Genomic DNA, 8,182 nt, shown 5'->3' on the forward strand with positions numbered 1-8,182 from the left:
TCTACTCCACAGTAGGGTGGCAAACAGTTAACGCAAATTTGCTGTAGCTGTGACAGGGATGTCAAGAAACATCAAGAATTCTACTGTGGCAGAATGTGTGGTAAATGTGCAGATCAAATGAATGGATATTCATTGAATTTTTGACTTGTTTGTTTGAACAAGCCCACTGGTTTTATATTCCCAGTGCCAGGAAACATATGCATTATTTAGAGAATCTCAGAAGGGCCTTTATGATTGTAAACAAAACAGGAAATTTTGTCTCAGTGATGAGGCATGATGTTGCCTTCACACCCAAGCCTATTGATTGATCTAGGCAATTTTAAGGTGGGTAAAATTATAAAGAGAGCTAGTTTCAGAATGGAATCTAGGTTTCTAATAGCTAAAACTTGGAAACAGCCCATTTGTCCATCAGCTGGAGAAGGGATAAAGAAGATATTGTTTTTCTATAAAATGGAATACTACTCATCCAGGAAGCATGAGAAATCAGAATCATTCATAGGAAAATGGATGTATACTGAGGATATTGGGAAGGGTAGGGGAAAGGAAATAGGAAAAAGAAAAAAAATATGAGAAAATGAAAAAATGGAAATAAAGTTTTTGTAAATAGGGAAAGGAGGAGGGGATGAAGGGAGGGCAGGGGTATGGGGAAAAAATGAGAACCAAGACCTGTCATGTAAAGGTACAAGATCCCAGTGATGAATGTAACTGTACTGTGTACCTAAAATGTACCGATAGACTCAAGGGGAAAAAAATATATCATATGAATAAGAAACTACTTATTAGAAATTAAAAAACAAAACTTTATAAGATTTATGAGAAAAATCTCTTGATTATTCAGTTTCATTTAGCATAAGTAGTAGATATTTATCTACAACAATATTCCTGTAACTTAAGTGTATAATCACAAAAATTCTGAGAAATGAGAAACACACACAATCATGCAAGTACAATACCACACTATGCTATGGAACATGTGCATTGCTCCCAGGAAGTTACTCTCTTCTGTTCCATCACTCTGGCAAATAATTATCTGTACACTACCAAATAATTATCTGCTCTGTGTCACTAAAATTGTGTGATTTAATAAAATTCCGTATAGTGTCAAAATATGTAATATTTTTATGTGAACTTTTTTAATTTGCCATAATGTGTTGAGATGTTTCTTGTAAAAGTCCATTATAAAATGTAGCTCTACCATATTTGTTTATCTATCAGTTGATTAGAATTTACTTATTTCTGGGTTTTGGATATGAAGAAAGCTGCAATAAAAATTTACATGTGAGCAATTCATTCCATTTAATTGTCATTAACTTTCATTTCTCTAGGGCAAGTGCATAAGAGTGGAACTACTGAGTCATATATTAAAGATATATCTATTATTTTAAGAAATATTTTTCTTAAACTTTCTAAATTAGCGAAACTAATTTTAGTATTATCAGGAAAGTATGAAAGTTTCAATTGAATCATATTTTTGTCATCACTTGGCTTTGCGAGTCTTTTTCATTTTAGCCATTTTGGCCCATGGGTAGAGGTACTTTATATGGTGGTTTTAAAAAATGAGTTCACAAATTCTTTGATACTTCTCCCTTCAAGAAGTGAGTGATTAGAAGTCCTATTATATTTGAGAGAATGCATATTGACATGACTATGGAGAAATTTTATATTTACCATTTAAATCAGCAATTTTACTCAGCACAAATATCCCATAATAATAATGACATGCAAACAAACACATCAATACAAAAATGGTTATTGCTCAAAATTTTTAAATGAAAAATATTATTGGTTACAAACATTAACTATATGGAGATATATTTTTCTCCAACTGTTTGAAAATAGAATGCATTTAACAGAGAAGAAAGAAAATCTTTTTAGAGGTATCCTAGGGAATAGTTCCATAATTTAGAGAAAGTAAGGTATACTTTTAGTTTTTAATATGATTACCTGAGTATATTTGACTTTTCCAACAATAAAAAGAATTCAAGAGCAGGCTTACACTTTTTCATCCTTTCTCTTTATCTAACTTTTCAGGGAATATTATTATTTCCCTTTTGTACCCCTTACTGTCCAGAGGTAGCAATGCCTTCTCCTTCGCGTTTGGTTCTTTTGTTTTTTAGTTTTGGCTTCATTCTTCCAGTAGGTTACTGAGCTTAAACTTAACTGAGGGATGAGATGTTTCAATAAGAGTTAATGGCTAACAGCCACTTTGACTTGGGAAGGACTCCTATATGAGATATGATATTATTCAGATAAAAATGGCATAACATTTGAATGGTTTCGCTGATAAATGTTTCATATGGGATGTCAGTGAGAAGACTCATTGAGAATAATTATTCTACACTGTCAGTATGCAAATACATCAACTGACAAGTACAACAAAAAACAAAAACATACAAAAATTCTGTATGTCTCTAGCACATAGTAGTTTTATTCTCCCATTCCCTCCTGAGGAATAAAAATGTAAATAATGTCCCAATGAATGAGAAGAATTTTAACTGATGATTAAAGATATTACAGAAGAAATTAAGCAGAGTCAGGGTAAGAAAATAATTTTCATCTTAGTACCCGGGCCAGGAACATTATACTTTGGAGTTTTCAATTGCAGAATCCAATTAGCATGAGTAAGTTATTTAGAATTTTTAATAGGGCCTGCCTCATAAGTGCAATGTCCTGAATTCAATCCCCAGTACCAAAACAAAAAAATAGTTTTTGATATAAATGCAACATACTTCGACAACCTGTGTCCATCTAAAACAGTGATTAGTCATAACATCACTCTAAAACAATTAAAACAAAATGTAAAAATATCCTTTATAATTATTTTATACTGCCTAATATCAACAGAGAAAAACTGTTGGTATATAATGAATGATAAATTACACACTTAATAGATCATTTTTTCAATTTATATAAACACATACTTAGAAACAGAGATATAGGGATACCACTTGAATATGAAAGGAAAAATTCAGTTCAATCTTACTAAATTTTTAAAAAAACTCAGTGTATCAGTAATCTGAAATTTTAGTATAGGCTAACCATGAGAAAGAAAACCTGCAACCATTTCTTCATTTGAACTACAGATTAAACAAATATATATACTTTATAGATTTACAGTTGTATGAATGATAATGTTCTGGGTTTCTGGACAAAAGACAAGGTTTCCTGAGGTTGACAAAGACGATGAAGAGAAAAGAAAAGCACATCGTGTGAAATATATTTGATGGTGTAAAAAATTCAATACAGACTTTCATCACGTGACACTTCACCACATTTATTAGAGAAAAAAATACACTGATAGAGAGACATCACGTTGCGTATTTTTCTAAACGCAAAATGAGTATCAGTTAAAGAATGTGAGGCAAATTGACTAACAAATATAAATGCCTCACAGTAGAAGAGACTCCCTTTAGAAAATGAGTACTGTGTGTGACTACTAAGATTAGTTTTTTTATTTAACAGAATATTGAATCACATTTCCCATTTAAACTGAGCTACATAATCTTAATGTTTAAAATTAAAAGACCACAAGATAAAAACAACTGAACTGACCCCATTCTTGCTCATGACTTGAATGGATCGTCAGGAGCCTAAACATTGTCTCCGTCTCCTGGACTCAGTGATTCTGAAGTAAGGAGTATGTGAAGGGTTATTTTCCCGTAGGTTCCAATCAGGGGTTCTCAGTTGTCTAGCTCTGAAACAGGAAAGAAAAGAACAAAGCCACATCTCCACCATCTTGGATGGGTTTCCAAAACCATCAATGAGTACTCACCTTGAATTCTTGCCAGTCTAAAAAACAGCAACTTCAGATTCAGCCATGGGAAAAGGTAGGTACATAGAAGAATTTTAGATTGCTCCATGTATCTGCTTGCATTAATAAAGATACCATTCAAACTCAAAACAGATTACACAATTCTAAAGTGGAATTCATTGTTCGTTCCCCAGTAGAAAACTTCAGGGAAATGAAAAATTAATGGTTTATTCTAAAATACAACTCAAAATTGACGTTCACCATTTCTATAATTATTAAAAATAGTATGATTTTCTTAAGGAAAATTTGAGAATATTTGTGAGTTTTTAAAATTCTTTTCAAATGCTATTTCTATGAAAATCAAACTTCTGTCAGCTAATGCCAGTATTTTGAACACCACAGTAGCTTTCTGCTTTCTTGTCTGCATTTTATGGTTAAATGTAATTTACTAAACTCAACTTTAGAAAAAAATATTATTATTTTTGCAGAAGATAATACCATTTATAATTTGAAAGAGAAGTCAATATTTTCTATTGCTTATGTAACAAATTGATTTACATATATATAAATAGGGAGCAGTTTAAATTATCTTAATGGTAGGCCTGATTCCAAGAATATCAGACAAAATCTATCTTGAAATAAGCAGAAAAATGTCACTTCTAATAAGGAGATTCACGTTTATTTTATTATGGTGCATAAACCACTTATTTAATAATAAAACAATTATGATACTGAGTCAATGAAATAATGCAAATGTTAAGAAACATAGCTATGATAGTAAGAATAAATATGAAGATAATATATGTATGTAAACACATGTATATAATTAGATCTGCTCGCCTCCAAAATTGTTATGTAATCTTTTCAATATTTAAGAAAATGACAGTGTCTTTAAAAACAACTCATAGAAAATATTCCCCTTGCCTTCTTTTATGAGCTATAGTTTTTTGTTTCCCCTGGATGTCTCAAGTAAGTAACATGAGACATACTGCTTTCCTCGAGGCTTGCATCCACGCCTCTATTCAAGAGTAGGAGAAATACGCCAATTAGTGTAATAAAGATAATTGAAATCCAAGAATTACCCATAAAGCATTAGGAAACTGACATGGGGTTGGTGAGAAGCACTGAGAGCTGTATCTCAAAGGTAGGACCCTGAAAGAAAGTAGTTAGTGTTTGAGCATCAAGAACAAAGAAAAAAAATGATCTAATGGACACATAAGGCAGAAAGGGTTGGGGTGTGAAATGTACTATAACTGGTACTTTGAGTGCTGAAGATATTGTAAACAGGAAATAAGATAGGCATAAGAGCAAACTGCCATTGCCAGGGTCAAGAAAGGAGCTAAAGGTGTAAGGAAGGTGTGATGGGCAGGGGAAGGGTAGAAAGGGAAAAGAAAAAAATGTGAGATAATGAAAAGATGGAAATAAAGTGTTTGTAGATGGGGAGGGGAGGAGGGGGTGAAGGGAGGGCAGGGACAAGGGGAAAAAATGAGAACCAAGACTTGTCATGCAGAGGTACATGATCCCAACAATGAATGTAACTGTACTGTATCCCTAAAATGTACCAATAAACTCAATTAAAGCTGAAAAAAAAAAAAAGGCATTGCTAAAGTGAAACTGACACCAAAAATCAGACAGGAAAGAGCCCTTTTCTTCTCCCTGCATGTGAACTTCAATCTCCTCTCCTGCTTTCCTAATGGCAGAATTCAACCAGTAGCCTGTGGCAAAGAAGGGAAATACCTGTCAGTTTTGGTGCCAACAAAGTCTATAGTTGTGATTTTCAGAGATGGTGGTTTAATAAAAAGTACACTGATGAGAGATTAGAAGGGATGTGCTAAAACATCTTTTCAACATTCTCTGTGATTAAAATAATCTGGAAGCCTTGTGAATATTCCAGTACTGTCTCTCTACCTCCCCCAGTGTCAGAAATAGACTGAGGTAGCCTGAGAATATTCAGATTAACCAGCACCCCCCAATTCTGAGATAGATATACTTTGAGAAACAATCATTGTTTCAAGGGACCTTCAAGACTGGATAATGGCATGGTGCAGAAAATTTCACCTAAAATTTGGTGATTCTATCAGTGAATGCAAAGCAAAAAATAACATTTAATTTTCAGTCTTAAACTTGTAAATAAACTCTCCATTAAATATCAGTGCTGCAACTTGTTGCTTATAGCTTAATGTAATTTTATAAAAACCCATAAGGTTATTTTGTAATTAAGACACTATCAAGCATGTTGAAATATTAGCAATAGTTTATGGCAGTTAAGTTACATTTTAGGCTATATACAGTTGTCTCAGAATCTAAAGTTTGTATACAAAGACAAAATATTTCAATTACAGACTAACATAAGATTCATTGTCTATTTTCCTTTCAGTGTGGTAAGTACAAAAAGGAGGCCTCTTGGTAGAAAACAAATGAGCAAATGTACAGTTTCTCTGGTTGTGAAAACGAGTGAGAGAGAAGAGAGCTAGAGTGAGAGAGACAGAGAGAAAAGACCCCGTCTTGGCGGGTGTGCGATCAGCACACACTGGATTACAGAGAAATGCGGTGAGAAGCCACCAAAGTTCAGCATCTCCATCACCACCATGGTTCTGCAGTGTTAAAGAAAGCAGCAGAGCTAAATGTCGTAACTTGTTTAGCTGTTAACTTGTTTAATAAATAACTTTTTAAAACTAAAATAAAAGAAAGCAGCAGCAGTTTTTCATTATTGTTGTTGTTTTGGATTTTTTCCCATTCCATGTATTGGTACATTTTAGGTATACAGTACAGTTACATTCTTCCTTGGGATCTTGGACCTTTACACGATGTATCTTGGTTCAAAATTTTTCCCCATTCCCCTGCCTTTCTTTCACCCCCTCCACCTTTCTCTGTGTAAAAAGACTTTGTTTCCATTTCTTTTTCCTTTTCTCATATGTTTTCTTTTCGCATACCTTTCCCCTACTCTTCCCACTTCATCTATTCCTTTAGACCTGTTCTTCCTATTACACAGCAACAATTATACATTTTGATCTTTATTTACACTTTTAGTTTTTCATACCAGAGAAACTATTTGGTAATTACACATGTGTATCCTATTAATTTCATTTATGAGTATTGCCTCAGTGTGAATCCACTTAGTTATAAATATCTCTACTTTCACATTCTTTATGGCTGAGTAGTACTCCATTTTATTAAACACACACACACACACACACACACACACACACTCACTCACACACACCTTCTTTATCCATTCTCCAGTTGATGGGCAAATGGGCTGTTTACAAGTTTTAGCTATTACGAACTGTTCTGTTATAAACATGGGGAAGCATATGTCACTGTGATATGATTCTTTTAATTCTTTTGGGAAGACACCCAGAGGAGGAATAGCTGGGTCAAATGAAACTTCCAATCCCAGTTGTTTGAGGTGTCTCCATAATGATTTCCACAGTGCTTGCACTGGTCTGCACTCCCAGCAACAATGAAGAAGGGTACCTTTCTCCCCACAACCCTGCCAACATTTGCTTTTGATTGATTTCTTTTTTTATTTTTATTGAGTTTATTGGTACATTTCAGGTACACAGTACAGTTACATTCATCATTGGGATCTTGTACCTTTACATGACAGGCCTTGGTTACAACAATGAAAGGGTACCTTTCTCCCCACAACCCTGCCAACATTTGCTTTTGATTGATTTCTTTTTTTATTTTTATTGAGTTTATTGGTACATTTCAGGTACACAGTACAGTTACATTCATCATTGGGATCTTGTACCTTTACATGACAGGCCTTGGTTCTCATTTTTTCCCCTTGTCCCCTCCCTTCACCCCCTCTTCCCCTCCCCATTTACAAACACTTGATTCCCATTTTTTCATTTTATCATATTTTTTCTTCTCCCTTATTACCTTTCCCATACCCTTCCCATTTCCCCTACACCTTTAGCCCTTTTCTGCCTATTTCACATTGTTAAGTGCCTTATTAGGATCTTGAGTACTATTATAGCTTTTCACACCAGAGAAACTATTCGGTATTTACACATGTGTGCCTTATTTATTTCACTTAGGATTATATCCTCAATATGCATCCACTTTCCTATGAATGAATCTAATTTCTCATTCCTTATGGCTGAGTAGTATTCCATTTTATTGAAAAACCACGTCTTCTTAATCCAGTTTCCAACTGATGGACAAATGGGCTGTTTCTAAATTTTAGCTATTACAAACTGTGCTGCAGGACTAAGAGACAACCTACAATGGGGGAAAAATTTTTACCAGCTGCTCCTCAGACAAAGGACTATTATCTAGAATATATAAAGAACTCAAAACAATCATCCCCCCCAAATATAAAGACCCAATTCAAATATGGGCATCTGAAATGAAATGAACAGACATTTCTCAGACATTGATTGATTTCTTAATGGCAGCCATTCTCTCTGGGACAAGGTGGAA

The sequence above is a fragment of the Fukomys damarensis genome, unplaced genomic scaffold, assembly GCF_012274545.1.
Source record: "Fukomys damarensis isolate Sample0158 unplaced genomic scaffold, DMR_v1.0_HiC HiC_scaffold_2, whole genome shotgun sequence".
NCBI lineage: Eukaryota > Metazoa > Chordata > Mammalia > Rodentia > Bathyergidae > Fukomys > Fukomys damarensis.